This window comes from Sus scrofa, chromosome 16, assembly GCF_000003025.6.
Source record: "Sus scrofa isolate TJ Tabasco breed Duroc chromosome 16, Sscrofa11.1, whole genome shotgun sequence".
NCBI classification, from domain to species: Eukaryota; Metazoa; Chordata; class Mammalia; order Artiodactyla; family Suidae; genus Sus; species Sus scrofa.
This window is the reverse complement of record NC_010458.4, coordinates 47,243,008-47,270,542: the sequence shown is the minus strand read 5'-3', so window position 1 is coordinate 47,270,542 and position 27,535 is coordinate 47,243,008. Positions and strand designations below refer to the sequence as shown.

At 43.1% G+C, this 27,535-nt stretch overlaps 1 long non-coding RNA gene across 1 annotated transcript; it reads left to right on the top strand.

Moving 5' to 3' along the window:
• Positions 8,357-25,716, top strand: LOC102160084. The gene is made up of 3 exons (XR_002339529.1): positions 8,357-8,751; positions 15,281-15,666; positions 25,600-25,716. It is a non-coding gene; the product is annotated as an uncharacterized LOC102160084 (long non-coding RNA).

The window sequence follows — 27,535 nt, the reverse complement described above, 5'->3', positions numbered from 1 at the left end:
CCAGGGGCATATGGAAGTCCCCAGGCTAGGGGGTCGAATTGGAGCTGTAGCTGCCGGCCTATACCACAGCCACAGCAACACCAGAACTGGGCCATGTCTGTGACCTATACCACAGCTCACAGCAACGCCAGATCCTTAACCCACTGAGCAAGGCCAGGGATCGAACCTGTGTCCTCATGGATACTAGTTGGGTTTGTTACCACTGCGTCACCAGGGGAACTCCCAATCTATGTCTTAATAAACCTTTCTGGTGACTTCATGCCCACATTTGAGAACCACTGGGCTAGAGGCCCAAGCGGTGGCCTGTAGTTACTAGCTAAATCAAGCAGATTTTCTCTCTCAAGAATTTGTGCTGGCAATAAAGGGAAAGAGACAAGCAATTGGTAATGGAAGCAGATCTGGGTTCCCCTGACCGAGGGCAGTACATAGATGCCAAGAGGATGTAGAACCACGAACCAGCAGGAGCCATGAGTAATATATGCCACAAGGTAGAGAAATGATATTCAGAGGGAGGTGGCTGGTGGGTAGCAGTTAAGTTTAACAAACGGGAGAGAGTTGCTGAGTCACCGTAAGAATGGAAAATGAGTGAACGCAGCTGCATCAGTGGCTTTTTAGTTCTGGGAACTGTCCCCCAGAGGCTGTATCGCCTGCTGTCCTGCTCAGCTGGGCCCCATGATGCCCGATTGTTTAGCCCAGATTCCCATTTTTTTTTGGCGGAAGTTCCCAGGCGAGGGATTGAACCGGTGCCTCAGCAGTGACAACACCAGATCCTTAACCTCCTGAACACCAGAGAACTCTGAAACTAAGACATGTTATGTTTTCTTGAGCAGCTCTTTCATCAACCTTAGAATCTTCTTCCTCGTCCTGGTGTAATGCCGGCAACGACTATATTTAAGTTGCATGAATTACACGTGGAGATGCAGGTTGGTTTCATCCTTAGGGTCTCCCAGCACAGTTTAACACAGCATTAATGAATTTGGCCCAAAGAGGGGATTGAATGGTAAATTTGAATCTGAATCCACAAAGTTTAAATTCTTCTCTTTTCAACACACTTTGTAATTTTCCTGATAGCAGGAGCTTACAAGGATCACAAGAGCACAACTCCCCCTCTTTCACAAGCCACTTAGGGGTTTAAGCATGTGCTGAGCATATGATAAGAAATGTAAAATAAACATGTATGTCCCAATGCATAGTCCTCCTTCCAGTGTTTTCCGTGTTGTGATGTGGAGGGGGAAGGGGTGCTCGCTCGCACAAACGGTGTTGGCAATGCTAAAAACATTTTTGAAACCAGAGACATGATTTAGTTGGAACACTCAGCAGTCAGGTGCTTCCCTTCCTTCTGTGAGACAAACATTCCAGCGAAGCTTCTGTAAGTGCTTATTACTTGCTGTAAATACGAAATAAATTATTTCTGCTCTTTCCAGAGAAGGCCAAAAAGACCAAGTCTAGAAAGTTGGTAGAAGAATTAGGGCAGATGGAGCTCCCTGGTGGCCTATTGGTTAAGGATTTGGCATTGTCACTGCTCTGGCTTAGGGCACTGTTGTGGTGAGGGTTTGATCCCTGGCCTGGGAACTTCCACACACGGCAGGTGAGGTAAAAAAAAAAAGGCCAGATGGAAGGGGTTGTGAGCTACTACAGCATATTTTTTGGTTCAGATTAAATTAGGAGGACACTTCAGAGTTCCTGCTGTGGCTCAATGGGATTGGCCGTGTCTCTGAAATGCCGGGAAGCAGGTTCTATCCCCAGCCTGGCACAGTGGGTTAGGGATCCAGTGTTGCCTCTGATGTGGCATAGATCACAACAGCAGCTTGGATCTGATCTCCGATCTGATTCCTTGCTTGATCCACATGCCACAGGGTAGCAAAAAACTCCCCCAAACAAAGAAACAGCCCTCCCCAACCCCAACCAAACTAAACCACAAACTCCCAAAAAACTCCACCAGAGTCAATCAGATAGTGGTGTCCTGGGCCTATTAAGGGCCAAGTCAGGGCACATACTCAGAATAAGGGGCAAAAATGCCATTACTGTTGAAGATTTAGTCACTAAAAAAATGAGGATGGGATTTTTTTTTTTTTTTGCATTTGGTGATCACATATATATTTTTTGTTAATTGAACTATAGTTAGTATACAATATTATAAAATTTGCAGGTGTACAGTATAGTGATTGTTTTTAAAGGTTATGCTCCACTTATGGTTACTATAAAATATTGGCTACAAACTGTGTTGTACAATATATCTTTGTAGCTTATTTTACATATAATAATTTATACCTTTTAATCCCCTACCCCTATCACTTACATGTGGAATCTAAAAAAATACAACAGGAGTTCCCGTTGTGGCTCAGTGGTAACGAACCTGACTAGTATCCATGAGGTCTCGGGCTCAATCCCTTGCTTTGCTCAGTGGGTTAAGGATCTTGTGTTGCTGTGCACTGTGGTGTAGGTCGCAGATTTGGCTCAGATTTGGTGTGGCTGTGGCTGTGGCTGGTAGCTGTAGCTCCTATTCAACCCCTAGCCTGGGAACTTCCACATGCTGCGGGTGTGGCCCTAAAAAGACAAAAACAAACAACCCCCCCCAACAAACTAATGAAGATAACAACAAAGAAATATGATATCCACTCCCCAGCTGGATCTCCCCAATTCACCTGTTTTTTTTGTCCGCTAGACTAGATCCAACATAAAAAAAAGCAGTCTGGATTTTTGGTCCTCCCCTTCCCTCCCCACCCCCTGTCCTCAATCAGCGGGTTGGAAGAAGCCAGTTATGCCAAAAGTGAGTGGATTTGACAGTTATATAGACTCCAAATGTTGAGAAGTTTTCCTGGAATTGAGCCTGAATGTAGAAGCAGAGTTATCTGAATCTATGGAGTTGATGGAGATATTCCTTGATAAGGATTAGAAATTCCCCATGGACCTTGTAAATCTGAAGCAGGTAAGAGAAATAAAGAAACCAAGTTTTACAGTTTTGATGAGTGGCGAAATTTGTCAGGGAAAGCTAGATGTTAATTCACTAGTCTTTAAGAAGCAAAGCATAAATCTTTAGCTGTGGAAAAAGGAAGAGGAACAGAGACAATTAAATTTGAGATACCAACCTAAACTTGTGTTGAAAAAATAAAATTTTGTTTTTTTCTTTTTTTAGGACAGCACCTGTGGCGTATTGAAGTTCCTGGGCTAGGGGGGCATATCTATGCCACAGCCACGGCAATGCTGGATCCAAGCCGCAGTGGCAACCTATGCCACAGTGACATCTCTGGATTTTTATCCCACAGAGTGAGGCCGGGGGTCAAACCCACATCCTCACCCACACTCTGTTGGGTTTTTAACCCCCTGAGCCACAATGGGAACTCCTGTTCTTATTTTTTTAAATCAAGTGAGATAAAGCTTGTAGAGCCCTACACCCCCAGGAGCCCTGAGGTAAAGGATACATATAATGGCATGGGACACTTGGGATGTGAAAGAGCAGTTGCTTTGGCGTGTGTCTGACTTTGCTGTCCAAGAATGACAAATATGGAGTCACAGCTGAGATATGAATGAGGCAGAAGGCTGGAGTTCTGTTGTGGCTCAGCAGGTCAGAACCCAAGTAGGATCCATGGGAATACGGGGTTGATCCTTGGCCTTGCTCAGTGGGTTAAGGATCTGGCATTGCCACGAGCTTTAGGTAGATCTCAGATGAGGCTCAGATGCCGAGTTGCTGTGGCTGTGGTGTAGGGTGGCAGTTGTAGCTCTGATTCGACCCCTAGCCCAGGCACTTCCATATGCCACACCTGGGGCCCTAAAAAGACAAAAAAAAAAAAAAAAAAAAAAAAAGAGGCTGTAGCTGAGAAGGATGACAAACCAATGTACACAAAGGCTCGTGCATCACTATAACTATGTACCTAGGTGTCCTGAATCTATGAGTTCAGATGTCTGATTTTTTAAAATTCAGAAGCATTCTTATTACTCGTTTCCATAGACAATAGCCCTGGAGAACAGGTAGAAGGATCCCTTGCCTAGTCTCATCTTACACTACACTGCCATCTATAGGAATTTTATAGGAGCTACAAGCAGAAGTTACTAAAATCTTCTGGAGTCCCATCTACACAGGATTAGAATCACTAATGGACTTCTAAAGGTCTTTGGGGGGGTCCAATGGATTTCTAATGGACTTTAAAGGTCATTGGACCCAAGTTTTTACCAAAAGCTTGAATCTCTTTTATAATATATTTAATAAGTGGTTGCCTAACTTATGCTTGAAACTCCTCAGTGAATGGAAACACACTCTCACTAAGCGGCTCATTCTATTGATATGTTCACATACCTCTACTTCTTCCTCTGGGCTTCACCACTCCCTTCTGCAGTACTGGGCCTCCTGGTCCTTTCCATGGTTCTTAGAGGTGAACTGGCTTCATTTTCATGGGCATCCCTCTTTGCAGGCATTTTGGTTGGTGGGTTCTGCCAATGTCGTTACTATTGGTTTTCCACCTTTCAAATTACTGTTCACATCTTCTGTCCTCTCTCCTCTCTCATTCTCTTTGTCCCTGAGATTTATACTTTTATTTAAAAATGGCCCACTGTCATTTTGGTAGGTTTTGGAAGAGAGAAGAATTACAATCAAGAACTAAACCTCGGAGTTCCCGTCATGGCACAGTGGTTAGCAAATCCGACTAGGAACCATGAGGTTGTGGGTTCGATCCCTGACCTTGCTCAGTGGGTTAAGGATCCGGCGTTGCCGTGAGCTGTGGTGTAGGTTGCAGATGCAGCTTGGATCCCACGTTGCTGTGGCTCTGGTGTAGGCCGGTGGCTACAGCTCCGATTTGACCCCTAGCCTGGGAACCTCCATGTGCCGAAGGAGCGGCCCAAGAAGTGGCAAAAAGACAAAAAAAAAAAAAAGAAGTAAACCCGGCTGTGTTTGATTGGAAGCCTAATTGTTTACTTGGAAGTCATGTTTTCCTGATTCTGTTCTTACACATCAAAAAATGTTAAGTGTAGGGGCGTTCTGGTTGTGGCTCCGTGGGTTAAAAACCCAACATAGTGTCCATGAGGATGCAGGTTCTATCCCTGGCCTTGCTCAGTTGGTTATGCCACAGGCTGTGGCATAGGTCACAGATGCGGCTCGGATCTGGCGTTGTGGTTGCTGCAGCTCTGATTCAACTCCTAGCCTGGGAACTTCTATATGCTGCGGGTTTGGCCATAAAAGGAAAAAAAATGAAAGTGTAGGATTTTACATTTATTCCAATTAAGATGTTTATTGTTAAATTTGGTTTGTTATGGCCTTTGGCTCCACACTCTGCCATTCAATATTTTTGGCTACCGCGTCAGCCATCAAAGAAGAAAAGCAAAACGGCTATATACTCAGCTGTTTACTTGATGAGCAGACAAGGCCGAAGACAGAATCCTGTGACACCACAGACTGTGGGCTGACACTGGTTCATAATTAGTATCGATCTTTGTGATCATCTGGGCCCCATTTCTCCATCTTGTCCACAAAGGGAAGGTCTCTGTCAAGTGCCGAGTTCAAATGCTGAAGCGGCGTGTCAACAGGTTTCTGTGATTCTGGCTGAGTATGGATAGGAAGAGAAGTATTGTGACTTCATGAAATCCTGACTCGTTCTTCTTGACTCCCAGGCTTGTCTAAGTGCTCCCCATTTTTCTCTCTGTGCTCAGAATTATGCTTGATCACCTTTCTGAGAACTGTGTCGCCTACCCCTGCCCCAGTTTCTAAGACTTTTGAGATAACAAACAGGACCTTGGCTGATACGAATGTTTAACACATGTCTAAGGGATGATTCTTCTACTGTGTCAAGTTTTATTGGACCATGTGATGAAATGTTCGGAGACATTCAAGGAACTGGTCCTTTGTAGAATTTTTGGTGCATCGAAGTCAGAGATGGAAAATATTTTATGGATCAAGTTTTTTTTTTTTTTTTCCCCTCATAAGAATACCTACGCAAAGAGTTCCCGTCATGGCGCAATTGAAAGGAATCTGACTAGTATCCATGAGGACACAGTTTGACCTTGACCAGTGGGCTAAAGAGCTGGTGTTGCCATCAGCTGTGGTGTAGGTCACAGATGTCGCTCAGATCTTGCGTTGCTCTGGCTGTGGCCATAGGCCAGAGGCTACAGCTCTGACTCAACACTTAGCCTGGAAACCTCCATATGCCAGGGTGCAACCCTAAAAAAAAAACCAAAAAACCGAAAAAACCAGACTACCTATACAACTGAATTCTATACTGATATTGTGGTTTCCAAACTGTTGGATAAAAAATTAAAAAATCTGCTCAGATATATCAAACAAATGAATAGTTTCCAGAATATATGAGACTCCTGCAAATCAATATGAAACAGACAAAACTGCAGAAAAATAGGCCAAGCCACAGATTGGAAGTGCATATGAAAAGATGCTCAACCTCATTAGTAATCTGGAAAATGCAAACTGGGAGAAGAAAGCACTTCAGTGTGTATTAGAGTGGCAAAAATGAAAAAAAAAATCACATAACATCCTGTGGGGAGTGGGTGCCAGTGTAAACTGATACAGCCACTTTGGAAAATAATTTAGCACTATTTTATAAAGTTGAAAGTAAGCATACTATAGGATCCAGCAATTCTGTTTCTAAATATATATGAGTCTAGGGAAACTTTTTGCACATTTACACTGGGAGACATGTACAAGGAGGCATTCTGCAGCATTTTTCCCAAAATAGTAAAATTGGAAATAAGATACTTTGCGATCATAGAAAATATATATGTTGGTCTCTGCCCCGGTTCCTGGCACAGAGCTCCTAAAACCCACGTAAATTCTGAGGTGGAAAGAGCACAAACAGCATCTTTTGTTCTACTATTTGGTCTGTGACCCTCAGTTCCTGACACAGTGCTCCTGCAACCCTTGATGTTTCCTGGGAGGGGAGTGTCTTTTTGTTCTAATGAGGATCCTGGGTCGGGGCTGGTCACCAGAGAGGCTAAGCCATGATTGAAGCTTGGAATTTTCAGCCCCACCTCTATTCTCTAGAGATGGGAGAGGGGCTGGCAATGGAGTTAATGACCAACTGTGCTTTCGGGAGGAAGCTTGCATGCAGTCCCAATAGTGGAGTTGCCCTTGTGGTTCAGCAGTAATGAAGCCGACTAGTAACCATGAGGATGCAGGCTTGATCCCTGGCCTCGCTCAGTGGGTTTAGGATCTGGTGTTGCTGTGAACTGTGGTGTAGGTTGCAGACTTGGCTGGCATTGCTATGGCTGGGGTGTAGGCTTGTGGCTGCAGCTCTGATGGGACCCCTAGCCTGGGAACTTCCACATGCTGCAGGTGTGGCCCCCCACCCCAAATCTCAATAGTATGGGGTTTGGGGAGCTTCCAGGTGGGTGGGCAAACTGGTGAGGGAACAAAAGAGTCTTGCTGCTTGGTCCTCTTCTCACCACTCTTGGGTGCCGATTCTCAACACTCTCTCCTGCTCCTTCCCCACCAGGACTTCCCTATTCTTCCTCTGCACAAAGTCCTCCATCAGGAGCTTCTCCTTACTAGGCAGCCCAAGGACACGGCAAATTATTACATTGAATTCAATCTTTTAAACATTTTTCTTCCTTTTTCCTTTTCTTCTTTTGTCTTTTCCGTCCGATTTTGACTGGCCCCCTAGTCCACCAAAATTTTTTACCAAACCCTTACGTCCTTCATCTTGTATGTAATAAACACTTCTTCCCCACTCTGATGGAAACAGGGCAATTCTCAAATTCACATTTGCAATCCCATCTTCCTTCGCCTCTGCTGCCCTCAGGGCCACATCTCTCCTCCCTGTCTCAGCCCACCATTTGGCGGGGGGTGTCCTCCTCCATCTCCCCACCCCCATCTGTGCTCTCTGCATGTCCAGGGAGACTCTGTGACTTGTGAAAATGTCTTAGATTAGATTGGCTGCCTTGGTTCTAAGATTGAGAAGGTGAAGATGGTTTATTCAAGAGTCAAATGTCCTGTGGCGGTTTTTTTTTTTTTTTTTTAGGGCCGCACCTGTGGCATTTGGAGGTTCCCAGGCTAGGGGTCTAATCGGAGCTACAGCTGCCAGCCTACACCACAGCCACGCCAGATTCTTAACCCACTGAGCGAGGCTAGGGATCGAACCTGCAACCTCATGGTTCCTAGTTGGATTCATTTCCACCGCGCCACAATGGTAACTCCGAGTCAAACATTCTTTGAAGCTAGGGGCACAAAGAGCCTTTGCCACATTCTTTTCAGAGCAGCTGGTAGTTACTCCCAAGGCCACGGAACCGAGGAAGGAAAGGGAAGAGTCTTCCAGCATCTGAGACAGTGATGAGAGCTCTGCTCCTTATCACATCGGCACACTGTCATGCAGTTGAAATGTTCTGAAAATGGGTTTCACAACATTTGCCACCTTATAACTCAACCCGTGTGTTTTTTCCTGTCAGTTTAACTTCTCCAAACTTTTGTTTAACAATAACCAGAAATTCTCAGAAATAGGATAGTGCAAAGCTGCTCTTCCTTGTCACCACCCTGTCATCTCTCTGGAATTCCTGTAACAATGCAAATGGTAGCTCTTAGCAGAGGCCAGAAGTTGGGGTGCGGGGGTGGGGGGGTGGAAGGATTCCTCCATTTCTTTGTCAGCCCTCCTGAGTCTATTACTTGACATTATTAATTTATCTATTCCTCTTTATGAGTGACATTTCCTAAGTTTTTTTCCAACAGGGTTTGTTTCGTACCCAGTGGAAACTTAAAACCAAAAAAGAAGTTGCCTGGCTGACAACTGTTGCCTTTGTTGGGAAAGAAGGAAAGAAGAGGTGGGTCCTTGGAGTAAGGCAGCTCTTTCCCACCTGCAGTCTGGACTGGATCTCTAAGTGCAAACATTTATCTTATTTTCTTTGTGGACTTGGAGGTCATTTCCTTGAGATAAACAAAAGGAGCTCCTCACTTGCATGCCAGGTTCATGGTTCTGACTGAATTCTTACAAATGACAAGTTTGTTTATTATCAGAATGATGTATTTGACAGTCAAAGGCTCATTTTGTCCAACTTTCTGATTTTGTAGATTAGCAAAGAGGCCCAGAGACATTAAGCTATTTCTCCAAAACAATAACATTATTTTATATTAGGAAGCTCAAAAGTATTATTGCCTCCATTTTACAGAGGAGGAAAGGGATGATCAGAGAGATGAGGTGACTGGTCCAGGGCAGCACAGAGGGCTGGTAGCAGAGGCTGGACTTGAACCCAGACCTCCTGATTCCCACTATGATGCTCTTTGATGGGCCCCAGTCAGAGTCTGGGCACTGGAGGAGACTTTGGAAACAGCTAGGGCTGCTGTCTGGAGACTTATACTTGGTGATCTAAAACACTACTAAAAAAGTATATGCATTAAAAATTAAATTGTATTGGAGTTCCCGTCATGGCATAGTGGTTAAAGAATCCGACTAGGAACCATGAGGTTGCAGGTTCAATCCCTGCCCTTGCTCAGTGGGTTAACGATCCAGCGTTGCCGTGAGCTGTGATATGGGTCGCAAACGCGGCTCGGATCCCGCGTTGCTGTGGCTGTGGTGTAGGCTGGCAGCTACAGCTCCGATTAGACCCCTAGCCTGGAAACCTCCATATGCTGCAGGAGTGGCCCAAGAAATAGCAAAAAGACAAAAAAAAAAAAAATATATATATATATGTATATAAAATTGTATTTATTTGTCCTTCACTGGTAAAGCGTAAGGTATGATTCGAAAGGGCACAAAAAGTTTCCCTCATACTGTTTCCCAGCCATCTAGTTCCCCCCCATTCTCTTTTGTGTCTGTAAGATATATACTATGCTTCAATAAGCATAGTACATATGTATGTACCTATATATTTTAAGAAAGATGTAACATATTCTACTCTGCTGTCCACCTTGCATTTTATTTAAATTTTTTTTGTAAAAATTGATTTTTATTTTTTCCACTATAGCTGATTTACAGTGTTCTGTCAATTTTCTACTGCACAGCAAAGTGACCCAGTCACACATACATGTATACATTCTTTTTTCTCACATTATCAGGCTCCATTACAAGTGACCAGACATAGTTTCCAGTGCTATACAGGAGTAAAATTTTTAAATTATAGTTGATTTACAATGTTCTGTCAATTTCTGCAGTACAGCAAAATGATCCAGTTATACATATATGTACATTCTTTTTCTCACATTATCCTCTATCATGTTCCATCACAAATGATTGGATATAGTTCCCTGTGCTATACAGCAGGATTTCATTGTTTATCTGCTCCAAATGCAGTAGTTTGCAACTACTAACCCCAAACTCCCAGTCTACCCCACTCTCTCCTCGCCTTTGGTACCTTTTAAAAAAAGGAATAAATTTTGGATATTAATCCTTATCAGTGCACGCAGACCTGCCTCCCTCTTTTTCAGTTGCTGCAAGCATTCTGTTGAGTGGCTGTGCTGTAATTTACTCATCTCGTCCTCTCTTGATAGACATCAAGGTGTTTTCCAATTTCAGGCTATTGCTATGAAGACTATAGTGTATATGTTTTCGGTTTTTGTGCAAGGGTACCTAGCAGGGATTGGCACTCCACAGCCTGAGGGCCAAATTCAACATGCCATTTGTTTTTGTAAATAAAGTTTTTTTGGAAAACAGCTGTGCCCACTTGTTGACCTAATGTCTGTGGCTGCTTTCAAGACACAACAGCAGAGAAGCAGAGAAGCAGTGAATATTCAGCTGTGATATCTGGCCTGGAGGCTTAAACTATTTACTACCTGGTTATTTATTTATTTATTTGTCTTTTTGGGGCCGCACCCACAGCATATGGAAGTTCCCAGGCTAGGGGTCCGGTTGGAGCAATAGCTGCCTGCCTACACCACAGCCACAGCAACTTGGGATCCCAGCCATGTCTGCAACCTACACCACAGCTCAGAGCAATGCGGGATCCCTGACCCACTGAGCAAGGCCAGGAATGGAACCCACATCCTAATGGATACTAGTCAGGTTTGTTTACCACTGAGCCACTACAGGACCTGGTCCTTTAAAGAAAAAGTTTGCTCACCTCTGGTCTGTAAGATAAATTACTATTGGTGAAATCGATGGGTTGAGAGTTTTGCGTGTCACACTTGATTGTTCGTAGCCCAATTCTCTTTGTAAATGTACGGTTTAGTCTCCCACTAGAAGCATGTTTTCTCATGTTCAGACGAAGGCAGTTCATCGATCTTTTTCATCTTTGCCAATCTGGTAATTAGAAAATGGTATTTCTCTTATTTGCTTTGCATTTCTCTGATTTTGAGTGAAATTGAATTTACGGTTGTGGGGGTGGGGGTGGGGAGCCTATGAGGGAAAGAGAAACAAAGATGAGGTAAATGATCAGTCTTCATTCTGAGATGTGAGTAACAGAACTGAATGAACTCAGCAGAGACCCTGCTGCCCTGCCAGCCTGGGGTGCTCAGGGCTCTCAGCCACTCTCTTCCTTTCTGACCGGAAAGAGCGTTCCGGGTGACAACTGCTTCCTTGCTTTGCACTATCCTGGGTTTATCATCCTGTGCACTGTGAACAGCTGCTAGGCGGAAAATCGAGTTCTGGATTTGATCTTGGGGAAATGGAACTTACACGTGGGGAGATTCTTACACGCAGGAAAGCTCTTTGAAAGTTCAGCCTCAAATAAACACTCCCAAGTGCTACCCTGGAGGGTGAGCCACCTTTGAAGTGGAGGAGCAGAGAGGAAACACCTCTTTTCCCCCTGGGGGTTTAGGCTGTGTGGTCTTGGAGAAGGAACTTTTGTTGGTCAGAGTGATGTGTAAGAACACAGGATCCAGCATTTTCCTACCAGACTCCAGGGAAGTGTTTAACCCCTCTTGCTGGTGGTGAGGTCCAGTGATTTCTGGTTCCAGTGATGCACTAGCAGGTCCTAGTTTTTCTCCTCTTGAGAGTGAAGATTGTTCCTTTTGGTGCTAAAGAGGCCAGTGCTGTGGGGATTACGAGATGCAAGGGCTAGGGGTCAGCTGAGTCTTTTAGAGTTTGTCAAATTGAAACATAAATTTCTTTGAGAAGAAAGCCTTATTCCAAAAAGATAGCAAGGTTCTAAAGTTTTGTCGCTAGAGGACTTGAAGAAAGGCTCCTTAGCAACTAATTAGATCTTCAACTTACATTGGGGTTATGTTCCAAAAAACCCTTCATAAGATGAAAATACCATTTGTTGAAAATACATTTTCAACATCACCGCTTAGCCTAGCCTACCTTAAATGTGCTCAGAACACTTGTGTTAGCCTGCAGTTGGGCAGCATCTTCTAACGTATTTTACAATAAAATGTTGAATAGCTCCTGCAATTTATTGAACACTGTGCTGAAAGGGAAAAACAGAATGGTTTTGTGGGTGCAGAATGGTTGTATGTATGTTGATTGTGATCTGGTGGCTGATTGGGTGCTGAGCTCGCTGCTGCCACCCAGCATCATGAGAGTATCGGGCCATGGATTGCTAGCCTGGGACAAGATCAAAATTCACAACTCCAAGTGCAGTTTCTGCTGAATGGTGTCTCTTTTACACCATTGTGAAGTCGAAAAATCCTAAGTCGGGGGGCCGTCTGTGCTTCAAATGTGATAAGTCAGTAATTACATTTAAATGTGTAAAAATTAGATTAAGTTCCCAGAGAAGAGCTATTGGAAATGACTGTGCTGGAAATGTGCTAAATTAATTATGGTAAATCCATTTAGTGGATTAGGATGTGGCTGTTACAAGAATGCAATGGATCCACACGCATAGATGTGGAACCTCTTCCAAGAAATCAATAAATGGAAAAGTCAAGGTAAGGGATGGTAAGTGCCTTGAGTCAGGATTTCTGAAAGCAGAGGCTGAGGCAGGGATTGCGGTGCTTTGAGGAGGGATTGCTCCCAGGAAAAGTGGGTGGTGCGGGGGGAAGAGCTAAGCTAGGAGATGGTCTCAGTGGACATCAGCTTTAGCCTGATTCCACGTGGAGCTCTGGAGCATAAATTGTACCACAGTGTCATGCAACCATCTGTACCCCCCGTGCTGGCCGGGCCGGTGTGGGGAGGAGGGTTCTCTGTAGGAGGGGTAACTGGGAGCTATCAGCAGCCAATACTCACAGCAGCTGGGGTCTGGAGGTGCTGGCTGTATAGGGCATCTGGGAAGAGCCCAGTGGCACCTGCTGCAGGAGGCACGCTGCTGTTTGTGGGAAAGGATGGATTCACACAAACACAGGATTTTGCGTGTGTACGAACAGTAAGAGCAGAGGCTCTTATCGTGGAGTCTACAGATCCCTAGGGGATCATGGAGAGAACCATACTGCAATGTAATTGATTTCCTCTGCAATCCTCTGCACTTCATTTTACTTACTTTCAAGCATTATTCTGAGAGGTGCGCCCATAGGCTTCATCAGATAGCTAAGGGGTCCACAAAGCACACACAAAAATAAAGAGATGCAGGAAGGGTGGTGGTGTTTGTCTTCCTGAAGTGACAGAGGGGCAGATACGAGGGGGCTGGGGTCAGGAGTGGGAGAGAGATTTCCTATTCTTTGCACATACTTTTGCACTACTGGAATTTTTGCTATGTGCATCAGTTGTATTTTAATAAGAGAAAAAAGAAAATATTTGTCTTAAAAAATTTTTTTTAGGGCTGCACCCACGGCATATGGAGGTTCCCAGGCTAGGGGTCGAATCAGAGCTGTAGCCGCTGGCCTATGCCACAGCCACAGCAACAGGGGATCCGAGCTGTGTCTGCGACCTACACCACAGCTCATGGCAATGTCGGATACTTAACCTACTGAGCGAGGCCAAGGATGGAACCTGCGTTCTCATGGATACTAGTCAGATTTTTAACTCTGAGCCATGACGGGAACTCCATCTAATTCTGGCATTTGATGTCAAAGCTTTTTTATGCGCCTGGTAGAACCCTGCATAGCTGTCTTTTACTAATTTTTGCCCAACTCCTAATCAAATTACAACTGAAGTGTAAAATCATTTATTAACATCTATGCATGGACTTACAAAAGACACTACTTTTGTTTGCATGCCATTTTCATGAGTCAAAAGCATGCTTTTAGAGGAAAATTTTTCTGTAAGGAGAACGAATTTGGGGGTTGTTTCATGCTCAAGACTCTTCGCAGATTTTATTTTTACTTCTTTTTTATGGCTGCATCCGAGGCACAAAGAAGTTTTGAGGCCAGGGGTTGAGTCTGAGCTGCAGCTGTGACCTATGCCACAGCTGTGGCAGTGCCAGATCCTTTTAACCCACTGCCCTGGACTGAGGGTCAAACCCATGCCTCCATAGCCACCATAGCTGCTGCAGTTGGATTCTTAACCCACTGTGCCACAGCGGCAACTCCTCTTGGAAGTTTTCTAATCAGAACATATTCGAGACCATTAGATGTCTTCTTTATTCACAATGTATTTCTAAAATGTCAAGATTTACTAAATTCTACCTCTCAGGACTGTAAATGAATGTGCACTCTCGACCACTTTGGTTGCCAAGGGAGCTCACTTCTGCCCTGGATGCGCGTCCTGTGGAGTGATGTTGGCAGAGATAAATGAGTGAGAGTACAAGCGGTTCTATAATAACAGTGCAATTTGGCTAAAGGGTGACATCATCTTTTTGCTGTCCTATCTGCCATTCTAAGTAGCAGTAAGTTCAGCATCGCTAGAGAATGCATTACAAGGAGGAGAAGACTGGCAAGGTGGGATAAAACACATGAAATGGAAAATAAAATGAAAAGGAAGGTAGCCTAGAATATATCCAGTCCGTAGATACTTTTTTCTTAGGTAGAGTTTTGATTTCATTACCCCATTGTAATTTGCCATCACTTTGGATTGTGTGGAAAGAGGCAACGCTTCTTCCCTGAGAGCTGGTTTGCTATATACACACCTGAGTACCACCAGTGGATAAATAGGAACATTGGAATTGATTTTAGTATTTAAAGGGCATGTGTAAAAGCTGGTAGATGAAATGCCTTTATCAGTTCAGTCCACTCACTGTGATTCCACAGCTCACTGGTAACACTGGAGGGGGGGTTTGGCTTGGATACTGAGAGGAATGTCACCCTCCTTCAAGCTGATGAACAAGGACATAGCTTGTTTCTCAGAAGGAGCAGTATGTGATTGTGTATCAGTTCTTTGGAGGTGGGTTGGAGCTAGGACAGTGTCAATTCATTGCTTTTTATTTATTTATTTTTTAAGTAACCTCTTTATTGAGAAAGAATTCACATACCAAAATATTCTTCCCGTTTGCTAATTTTTATTTTTTTCTTTTTCTAATTAATTTTTTCCTGTTCACTAATTTTTAAATCTCCCTGTCATCTAATATCTCCCTGCCTTGTAATATCTCTGTCTTCTAATGTTCACAGGCATCCGATGAATTTCTGCAAAGGCATTGATAATGGCTTTGAGGAATGAATATGGCAGATGGATCAAATCAAAGAATCAAATTTCAAAGCTGGATTGAAAGTCATGAAGAGGAAGGATAAGCAGAAATGAAGGAAAAAGAGAATTATAGGAGTCAAATGAGCAGTTGATTATTGAAAAGAGAATCTTCTGCTGTTTGAATAAAGACCAAAGGGCTTTCATTGTTGGCTCCCCACAGGACTGTGCCTTTTTGAGCTGCACATCCCAAGATCAAGAAACCAGAAGGAGCTCAGACTTTAACTAATTAGCACTCATGAAAATTTACTAACCGTCAACAGCAAATTTACTAGGCAATTTCATTTCCAAAGCATGTTGGCACATATCACAGGTAAAATGTTTTCACAAACACCATTTTTAACATAGGATGTTATTGGTAGAAACTATTGTTGTGGCCTAGGGAACAAATGGTTCATTGAAAGAGAACTTTGCTGATCTGGTTTCAAAGAATTCTATGATATGAAAAATTCTGTGGAACAGATGGGATCAGAAGTCCCTTAACACAGAACAGGCATATCTGGTAATGAAAATGTTCCTTTGGTGTAGTATTTTGTATTATGTTTAAAAGTATTAGTATGCAAGGGACTCAGAAAGGAGCAGAAATGAGGAAGTAAGTGGGAATAATACTTTATATGTGAATAGGCTTTGTGCTTTCCAGAATTCTCAGAGGCCATCAAAGCCCAGTAACAAGGACTATCCTTTTTTGGCATCCAATCAAATGGGTTTAAACAATGAAAAATACATGTCTTCCCCTGCCTCCCCCAACTCCTCTGAGTGTGTTGGCTCACAGAATTGAAAAGTCCAGAACAGGAACTACCTTTCAATGTGTCTTAAAAGAGATGTTCAATTAATACCATCAGGGCCCAATTTCTCTTGACAGTTCCCAGTTCTTTTCCCCTAATATGTTGTTTTCTTCGAAGGCAAGTTTCCCTGTGAGGTGGCAACATGGTTATTAACAGCTCTAAGCTTACACTCTGATCTCTAAATCCAGTTGGACAAAAGACGGTATCTTGTTCTCAAAGTTCCAGCAGAAGTCGAGACATACGTATCTCATTAGTTCTGGCTGCATCATGTATTCATCCCTGAGCTGGTCACAGTGGCCATGCAATAGGGAAGGACAAATTTAACTCCATATTGGATCTACTTCTTTGACTTTAAGCTTTGTGTGCTATTACTTTTGCTGCAAGTTAAGTATGTTGCTTAGTGGAGCTCCCGATGTGGCACAGTGGGTTAAGGATCCTGTGTGGTCATTGCAGTGGCTCAGTTTGCTGCTGTGGCGCGGGTTCTGTCCCTGGCTTGGGAACTTTTGCATGCAGTGGGTGAGCCTCTCCCCCAAGAATATTGCCTATAACCTGAAATATACAGGATAGCCCATTTTCAAGACTCTGAGCCTTAAAAGTATAGCATGTTTTTGTTCACATAGAGATGAAAACTTGCAGAACAGAGAATAGCATTTGTCTTGTTGGAGATTCATAGGAACATTGTGACCAAACCTATGTGGACTGTTGCAAGAATAAAGGATTCGTGCAAGATATTTGCAACATGGAGTTCCCGCTGTGGCAAAGGATCTGGTGTTGCCACCGTGTTGGTTGCACATATCTCTGGCCCTGGAGCTCTATATGCCCAGAGGTGGCAAAAAAAAAAAAAAAAAAAAAAAAGACATTTGGACATTTGCGACAATTCACCACATTGCCTTCCCCTTTAATATAAAAGAAGCCTGAATTCTAACTTGAGTAAAGTGATTCTCTGGGACACTAATCCACTGTCTTCTCAACCTGCTGCCTTTCTGCGTAAAGTTGCTCTTCCTTGCCCCAACAAATCTTCTCTCGGTTTATTGGCCTGTCATGTGGTGAGCAATACAAGCTTGGACTTGGTCACAGCCTGAAGGATGTGCTCCTCTGATTAACCAGCCTGGAGACAGTAACTTATGGACTGAATGCATGGGGAGGGGGCAGAGAGGGCCCTCCACAGGTGAAGGGGGGGCATTCTCTCCTCTCCCCTCATTTTATCGAGATCTAATTGGAATGGAACAGTCACTGAGCTTTGTATCTCCTTTGTAGTATGTTAAATAGCTCCAAGGAGACACCATTCACATTATTTTCTCTGTGAACGCTGCCCCCTAGAGTTGTGCAGGTTGGAGAGCAGTTTGATTGAATGCTAATCTGATAGTGACATGGTTTTTTTTCTTCGCAACCAGATTCTAAACTTTTTGATACTTTTTGTGTCCTTATACATAGCGTTTAACATGCTGACTTTCCTCTAATCAAAATTCAGGAAATACTTAATTGAGGTGTTGAAATAGCTTTCCTGGTGAGATTATTAAATTAACTTGTACATTGTTATGGGAGCAGCTGGATGCTGATTCCTTACCCATCACGGTGAGGGAGTGGAGAGGAAGGTGGAGACTCCATTTTTATAAAGCTCTCCTGGCGGTTCTCTTCCGAGCATTTAAAAAATTTTACCTCAACATTTCAGCATATGAATATCAGGAAGCAGGATGACCGACAAGAAACTCTTCAATGTACTACAAACAGCCAAGAAAGCGATGGTAAATTCAAGGCCCATTAGAAATCTCTGAACCCACAGAGAACACAATACAACTGTACAAACTCAAAAAGGACAAAATCAATGAGAATTAAAATAGAAGAGAAAGACTTGGGTTAAATCGTGATGTTTCAATTACCTATTGCTGCACATCAAATTGCTCCAAACCTGAGTGGCTTAAACCAACAATCATTTATTTTTTCTCTTTGTGTGGGCTGCCTGGGCGAGGCTGGGTTTTCTCAGCTCCACGTGGTGTAACTGCAGTTATTCATGCAGCTGCATTCCCCTGGGAGCTTGGCTGGGGGCTGGAACATCTCAGGTGGCCTCTTGTGGTTGAAAGCCCCTCTCCTCGTGGTGGCTCATCCTCCAGTTCTCTAGCCCTACCTTCTTTACAGCATGATGGTTGGTTCTCAGAGAAGGAATCAGAAGTTTTCTGTTCTCTTAATTGGGCTTCGATGTCCCAGGAGGTCACTCTTGCTACATTTATTGGATAAGACATGTGACAGGGATTCTAGGGAGAAGAGGAGGGGAAACAGGCTCTATCTCTCAATGGAAGGAGTGTGTACAGGAGGGGGGGACATTGTTGTTGGCGTATGTGGGTACTGTCTACCACACTCGTTCATGGTCACACCTGGCACACACAGTGAGAAGTGGCTAGGCCTCTGGGACATCTAAACCTAAGCCTAAAAACAACTACAAGAGCCATACAGTGCAACATTATTCAACAATAAAGAGAAATGAAATACTGATACATGCTACCTCAAAAACATCATGCTAAATGAAAGAAGCCAACACAAAGACCACATATTATATGATTATATACTGGATGATTCCATTTGTATCAAATGTCCAGAAAAGACAGCGCGAAGGAGACGAAAAGTAGATCAGTGTTTATCTGGGGTTGGAGGTAGGAATGGGGATTAATTGTATATGGGCATGAAGAATCTTACTAGGGTGATATGAATGCCCTAAAACTGGGTTATTTATGATGGTTACAAAATATGGTGAATTTACTAGAAGTCGTCAAATTGTACACTTAGGAGGAATGGATCTCATGATGTATAAATTGCATTTCAAAAACACTGTTGATTGCCAGATGATGGCCTTTAATTCGGGAGCCATATTCCTTTTTTTTTTTTTTTTTGGCATGCAGAAATCCCCTGGCCATGTACTAAACCAGAGGCACAGCAGTGACAATACCAGATCCTTAAACCACTAGGCCACCAGGGAACTCTGAAGAGAGCTGTATTCCTAAAGGCCTTACATTATTCAAATTCTTCACAATTTAAGGCTAATCACCCCCCAGGGATAAGTCTAAAGTGGAAGGGGCATACTCTCAAAGTGTAAAAGCTTATTTTGGCCTATTTTGCTTCAACTGCTTTTTGTTTTTTTAGTCTTCCATCCTTCACACAGTACTCTCTTCTAGGGTTTTTTCTTTTTCTTTTTCTTTTTTGCTTTTTAGGGCCGCACCTGTGGCATATGGAAGTTCCCAGGCTAGGGGGGGAATTGAAGCTACAGCTGTCTGCTTACACCACAGCCACAGCAACACCACATCTGAATCATGTCTTCATCTATACCACAGCTCATGGCAACGCCCGGTCCTTAACCCTTAACCCACTGAGTAGGGCCAGGGATCGAACCTGCATCCTCATGGATACTAATCAGGTTTGTTTCTGTCAAGCCACCACGGGGAACTCCATAGGATCTTGTTTGTTTGTTTGTTCCTTCATCTGGGTGATAATTCTCTGCCTTTTCATTTTGTATTGATTTTTGTGTGGCTTCCTTTTTGCAGGCAATAGTACGGTAGCCCCTCTTGCTTCTAATGTCTGCCTCCTTGTGGCTGAAGTTGGGTTGGGAGCTTGCTGCAGGCTTCCTGACAGGAGGGACTTGTGGCTGCCCGCTGGTAGTTGGAGCTGATTCTTATACCTCTGGTGGGTGGGGCTTTGTCTCTGGGTGTGATTAGAGGCGGCTGTGTGCCTGGAAGGACTTTAGGAAGCCTGTTTGCAGATAGGTGGGGCTGTGTTCTCACACGATTGTTATTAGGCTTGGGCTTCTCAGCCCTGATGGGCGGGGCCAGATTTTCCCCAAATGGCCACCTCTGGGGAGTTCACACTGGTGATTATTCCTGACTCTAATGTGCTTCTCCCACAAATGAGCCACAGCTCCCCCCAGGAGATCCTCCAAGATCTGCAGGTAGGTCTGACCCAGCTTCTTATGGAGTCTCTGCTTTGTCCTGGGACCTGGTGCACATGAAAGACTGTGTGTGCCTTCCTGGAGTGGAGTCTGTTTCTCCCAGTCCTGTGGAGCTCCTGTGCACAAACTCTGCTGGCCTTCAGAGCCAAATGCCCTGGTTGCGCCTCCTCCCAATGCCAGACCCCCAGGTGTGGGAATCTGATGTGGGGCTTAAAACTCTTACTCCTATGGGTGAGCCTTTCCACTCTGTGGGATTGGGATTGCTTTTATCGAGTAGGCACCCCTCCTACCATCTCCACATGGCTTCTTCTTTGCTTTTGGTGTAGGATATCTTTTTTGGTAGTTTCCACTCTATTTCACTGATGGTTGTTCAGCAATTGGTTGTAATTTTGGTGTTTTTGTGAGAGGAGGTGAGCTCCAGTCCTTCTACTCTGCCATCTTAATCTTGTCAGTACTCTCTTCTAATTTATTTATTATTATTTTTTTAAATTTTATAGCCACACTCACAGCATATGGAAATTCATGGGTCACAGATTGAATCTGAGCCACAGCTGTGACCTATGCTGCAGCCGTGGCAACATAGGATCATTTAACCCTCTGCTCCCAGCCAGGGATTGAAGTTGCACTTCTGCAGTGACCCTAGCTGCTGTGGTCAAATTTTTAACACACTGCACCCTGGCAGGTGCTCCAACTCTCTTCACAATAGGTTATACTGAGGATAGTATCTGGACTTCCTCTGTATCTTTTTGTCATATCTAACCTCTAGTCCAAAGACTTTCCAGTGTGTTTTTCTTTTTTCTTTTTGTTCTTTAGGGCCACACCCATGGCATATGGAGGTTCCCAGGCTAGGGGTCAAATTGGAGCTATAGATGCCAGCCTACACCACAGCCATAGCAACTTGGAATCTGAGTTGCATCTGTTACCTACACCACAGCTCATGGCAATGTCAGATCCTTAACCCACTGAGTGAGGGCAGGGATTGAACCTGTGTCCTCATGGATACTAGTCAGATTCACTTCTGCTGAGCCATGACTGGAACTCGCAGTGTGTTTTTCAGTAGGAGAGCCCATCACTTAAATGAACTCTTGGATGATACAGTTATTCCGAAGATTTTAATTCTTAACAACTGTCAAATTTAAAATGAGTGCCCTGGTTACTAAAACTACTGGTAGAAGTTTGGATGTACATGCATGGTAGTGCTTGCTGATCAAATATGGCAGGCATTCCCATTAATCAATTAAAGTGACACCTTCCTATGGCATTAAAACAGTTTGCAAGGCACTCAGCCTGCTCATCTTGAAATTTTGCAAGTTTTGACAAATTTTTACATTTAAGGGGATTCTTATTGTTTTATATTTTGCTTACAAGGAAAAGACTTTGTTATTGTTTGTGTATCCATGCTATCGGAGATAGTTCATATTCACATGAGATGCAAATGCACTGTTACAGAATTCATGACGGCAAGACCTTGCTAGCCTGGCCTTCCTCTTCCCCCATGTTACTGAGATGGGAAAACCTCAACATTCAGCATGTGCATTCCAGATGGCTCATGAGCCTTTAGTATTTGCTTCTCTTCAATTTGTAAGGGGTTTGTGTTCCTTGAATGTGCCTTAAGTTTTGGGTTTGACTCAGTAATCCTAAATACCAAGTGAAATTCTGTCTGATCCATTCAGCCTCTGGAACTTGTCAGATACTTCAAAATTGGCTTGGATTTTCTACAAGGATTTATGAATCTGGGCTGAATTTGAGGTTCATAAAAAGACCCAGCCAGGGTTGCTTTAGCCTGGAATTTCAAAAGCAGTGTTTTGCACATTTCTTTATATACACATCCAGCAAGTTGTCATTGTCTGCTGGATTTATGTCTGCTCTTTTTAAATGACTGAATTACCCATTTGGGATCTTCATTTCTTCGTCGATGCTGTGAATTGAATTGTGTTCCTCCTCCCAAATGTAGATGTTGAAGTTCTGACCCCCAGAACCTCAGAGTGGGACCTTATTCGGAGATAGTGTTTTACAGAGATAAGTCAAAATGTGGTTATTAGGATGAGTGCTAATTCAATATGACTGTCCTTATAAAAAGGGGAAACTTGGGGAGTTCCCCGTCGTGGTTCAGCCGTGATGAACTCGACTTGTTGGGTGTGGCCCTTAAAAAAAAAGACAAAAAAAAAAAAAGGAGGGGGGGTAATGTGGACACAGATCTATGTACACAAGGAGAACACCATATAAACATCAAGGCAGAGATCAGTGTAATAGGCATAGAAGCCAAGGAATACCGGAGATTGCCCCCAACCACCAGAAGCCAGGGGAGAGGAGTGGGGCGGATTCTTCCTCACAGCTGGTGGAAGGAACCAACCCTGCTGACCCCCTTGCTCTCTGACCTTTAGCCTCCAGAACTGTGAGATGATAAACTTCTGTTGTTCAAGCCACTCATTTTGTATAGTACTAGGTTATAGCAGACCTAGCAAGCTAACACAATTGTAAAAGGAGAAAAAGACAAATGGCATTTGTTTTGGACTCTGATCAAGCCCTTTCAAAGTATTAGATCAGTTAATTTTTATAAGAACTCAGATACACAGGCATGGACCTCCCTGTGCATATGAGGAAATGGAGGTCAAGAGACTTGACCATGACCACGTGCTGACACCTCCTGTCCCTTGGTCCAGTCCTCTTGTGCATGTTAGTGGCAGGGTTTGGGAATTCAAGATAGGATTAACAGAGATGATCTAAGTCTATATGATGAAGAATTAAATTAGATAATTACAAGAACTAACTTTTGCTACTGTGTGTGTGAGTCTTTACCAATGAACTCACTCCTTGGCTTCTTATAACAACACTACTGTTATTCCCTTTGCAGGGAAAGAAAAGGGAGCTACGGAGAGATTATGTAACAAAGGAAAATGTTTTTAGCCATGTGAATGTGTTTCCAGGAGGAGGATGGGAATTTGCCCAATTTCTTCCTCTGCTTATTTTATTTTTTCATCTATAACACAAATATCATATATCAATTGTGATGAAATAATTCACGAGATTTTACCACAAAATCAGATCAATTATTTTGATAATTTTGAAAGCCTTCTAGACTTTCTCCCATTTGCATGAACACTCTTTTTTTTTTTTTGGCTGCGCCTTTGGCATGTGGGAAGTTTCTGGGCCAGGGATTCAACCCACGCCACAGCAGGTGACAACGCTGGGTCCTTAACCTGCTGAGCCACCAGGGAACACCCTGCATGAACAATCTTTACCTAGAGTAATCACAATGTATAAAAATTGGTATTCTGCTTTCTTTCCAATTAATATCATCCCAGAAACCTTTTCCTTGTTTTAATGTCGTATCTGCTGTGATCATTTAAATGAATACTTTCAGGAGCTCTATGTTAAGTTTTAATTAGAAGTTCTGGAGTTCCCTGGTGGCTTGGTGGGTTAAGGATCCAGCATTGTCACCGCAGTGGCTCCCGTTGCTACTGTGGCATGGGTTTGATCCCTGGCCCAGGAACTTCTGCATGCTGTGGGTGCAGCAAAAACAACAACAAAACAAAACAAAACAAAACAAAAGACAAAAACCCAAACCAAAACAAACAAAAAAGCCCCCAGGGTTTTAGAGGGTCTTCTTTTTGGAAGAATTTAAGAGTAACCAGGCTGAAGTTGTGGGAAAGTTTGACCTGGCACTCCAGCTTACCCGCAATTTTATGTTTCCATCCTTTTAGTGCTTAATTCGCAAATAGCAATGACATTAGTTGAAAACTGTTTCACTTTCACTGAGTATTGCTGCCAAACTTGCTGTATAATAGGAACTGTTTTGTTGTGTTCATGGACACCATGGGTCAGGCATTCACAAGGGATAGAGTCAGCATAATGGATAGAGCTTATTTCCCCTCTGTGATCTTGTGGCCTCAACCAGGAAGACTTGATGATGATTGAAATCATCCAAAGGCTCTTTTACCCATGTGTCTGTGAGTCGATGCTCACAATTGGCTTTGACCTTGGCTGCAACTTTGGCTGGGACATGTAAAGCTGTCTTTGTACTTGGACTTACCCATAGCACATGGTAGCTGGGTTCCAAAAGCAAGCATCCCAACAGAACTAGGCAGAAGCTGTGAATGTTTTATGAACTAGTCTTAGAAGTACATAGTGTCACCTCCAGCATTAGTCTGAAGCCCTCTCAGATTCAAGGAGAAAACCTAGGACTCCCCCCCCCCCCCCGGCTCTTCTCTCCCCCCCGCCCCGGCATCTCAATGTAAGGAGAGTTACAATCACATTGAAGGAATGTGAACTGGGACTTATGATTGTGACTATTTTTGAAAAATAAAAACTTGAAGTCAGAGTTCCCATTGTGGCTCAGCAGAAATGAATCTGACTAGTATCCATGAAAATGCAAGTTCGATCCCTGGTCTTGCTCAGTGGGTGGGGGATCCGGCATTGCCATGAGCTGTGCTGTAGTTCACAGACATGGCTCAGATCCCTTGTTGCCACATAGAGCAGCTGTAACTCTGATTGGACCCCTGGCCTGGGAACTTCCGAATGCCATGAGCGCAGCCCTAAAAAAAAGCAAAACAACAACAAAACAATCAAATAAACCCCCCCAAAAACCTTAAGGTAAAGTTCTCTGTGACTGCTCTCCGTTTGCTTTTTTCAGCCCTTGTGAATAAGTATACTTAAAAATATAACTGTACCTCTCTTTTCTTTAATCTAGATATTAAAAATGTAGCTTGTTTGATATATTTTACCCCTGACAGAATGAACTAATCCTTGTTTCACCAACTTTATAACCTTGGACAAGTGATCTTTCTTGTTTTAAGTTTCCTCATCTGTAATAACAGAGCCTACTTTTATTGGGCTGTTGGAAGAGTTAAATATATTAATGTAAGTAAAACAATTCATATGATGCCTGGTTCATGGTGAGCCTGTGATAAATGATAACTGCTACTGCTGTCATCGTTGTGTCAAGGCATGGGTGGCCTATGTAATTTTTTTTTTTCCACAGCAGATACAAGGGATGTCTTGATCTAGAGCTCTGATTAAAACAAAACAAAACAAAACAAACTCAGTATCACATTGTTTTAAAATTTCAAGTAACCTCAAAGGAATATGTGGGATGATAAAAAGCTGACTAAATGGTGGTAGAATGAATTTAACTGGATTTGAAGAACAGTAAGTTGAATTGGTGTCAATGAGTTTTGTGAAAAATCAAAATGGAAACGAGCGTATCTTAAATTGAGAAAATGGGGCTTTTGAGGAATTGCATTTATTTTGAAATTCTCTGTGTTATCTCCTAGCACCCCTATTTCTATTCCTTCACTTCCCATCTCTTGGAGATTCAAGTAAACTCAGCTCAGACACCCAGCCCCCTTCCCCTACCTCTCTGAGTATCTTGGCTCTTTTAAGGCTGGGACCCTTAATCTCCACTGGCATGTCATTCCAGGGTCATCTGTTTTTTATCTTCTACTATCCTCTTGGAGAAAAACTTTGCCTTTTTCAGCTTTTATAAGAAATGGAATCTCACAGAAGACATTTATCATTATTCCTATAGGTCTGTTAAAGACTGAGGCTTAAGACATGGAAACAACCTAAATGTCCATCGAGAGATGATTGCATTCAGAAGATGTGGCATATATACACAATGGAATACTACTCAGCCATCAAAAAGAACAAAATAATGCCATATGCAGCAACGTGGATGGAACTAGAGACTCTCATGCTAAGTGAGGTAAGTCAGAAAGAGAAAGACAAATACCATATGATATCACTTATATCTGGAATCTAATATACAGCACCAATAAACCTTTCCACAGAAAAGAAAATCATGGATATGGAGAACAGACTTGTGGTTGCCAAGGAGGAGGGGGAGGGAGTGGGATGGACTGGGAATTTGGGGTTAATAGATGCAAACTATTGCCTTTGGAATGGAAAAGCAATGAGATCCTGCTGCATAGCATTAGTCACTTAGGATGGAGCATGATAATGTGAGAGAAAAGAATGTATGTGTAACTGGGTCACCTTGCTATGCAGTAGAAAATTGACAGAACACTGTAAACCAGCTATAATGGAAAAAAAATCATTATCAAATTAAAAATAATAAAAAAGACTGAGGCTGCATGGGAAAAGTTCACCTTGAGGAGGATTTAAGAGACTTTTCTCTCTTGCCTCTTCATCACCCTTCACTCTTTATTTCCTGCAAGTCTCAATTCCAGATTCCAGACCCTCCCAGACTTGATTAGCCTCGTAGGAGACATTTTATCAGTTAGAGAGAATATGTAATAAATAAATTTAAACAGAGAATTTGAGAGGATTAAAACAAGATCTTCAAATACATGTAACTTAATGCTGGCTTTTTTTTTTTTTTTCCTGGCTGCACCCACAGCATATGAAATTCCCAGGTCAGGGATTGAACCTAAGGCACCACTGTGACCTACACCATGCTCGATCCTTAACCTGCTGCGTCATAGCAGGAACTCTGATTTAATTTAATTTTTAATTTTTAATTTAATTTTTATTTTTTTGTAGTGCCCACAGCATGTGGAAATTCCTGGGCCAGGCATTGAACTCAAGCCATGATAGTGACAACACTAAATATTTAACTGCTAGGCCACCAGGGAACTTAAGTTAATGCTGTTTTAACCAAGGAAATGCACTTTGACTGGAGGATGCTAAAATATGTGGTATAGGGGTTTCCGTTGTGGTGCAGTGGAAACGAATCCAACTAGGAACCATGAACTTGCGGGTTTGATCCCTGGCCTGGGAACTTCCATATGGCTCGGGTGTGGCCCTAAAAGGACAAAAGACAAAAAAAAAAAAAAATCCTGGGGGAGTTCCCGTCATGGCGCAGTGGTTAACGAATCCGACTAGGAACCATGAGGTTGCGGGTTCGGTCCCTGCCCTTGCTCAGTGGGTTAACGATCCGGCGTTGCCGTGAGCTGTGGTGTAGGTTGCAGACGCGGCTCAGATCCCGCGTTGCTGTGGCTCTGGCGTAGGCCGGTGGCTACAGCTCCGATTCAACCCCTAGCCTGGGAACCTCCATATGCTGCGGGAGCGGCCCAAGAAATAGCAACAACAACAACAACAACAACAACAACAACAACAAAAAAAAAGACAAAAAAAAAAATATATGTGGTATACACATTATCCCATTTCATCTTGAGACCAGCCCTGTGACGTGAGTACTATTATTACACCCCCATTTTATAGATGAGGGGGCTGAGGTACAAAGAAGTAATTCAGCCAAAGTTATTTGAAACTGTGGTGTCTACCTACAGAAACTTTATCTTTATTCTCTTCTATGTTATTGATAACTCTGTATGGTCTTTCTCACTATTGGGCTAAGACATTTATTGACTTGAGTTGTTTTAAGGAAGAGTTGTATATACTCTGTGATCTTCAGGAGTCTTCCTCACCTTTTGGGGGAAATGCTAGGAAACCATCTATTGAGAAATTGGTGCTCTCCCTATGTTGCCTTTTCAAAGTGCTTT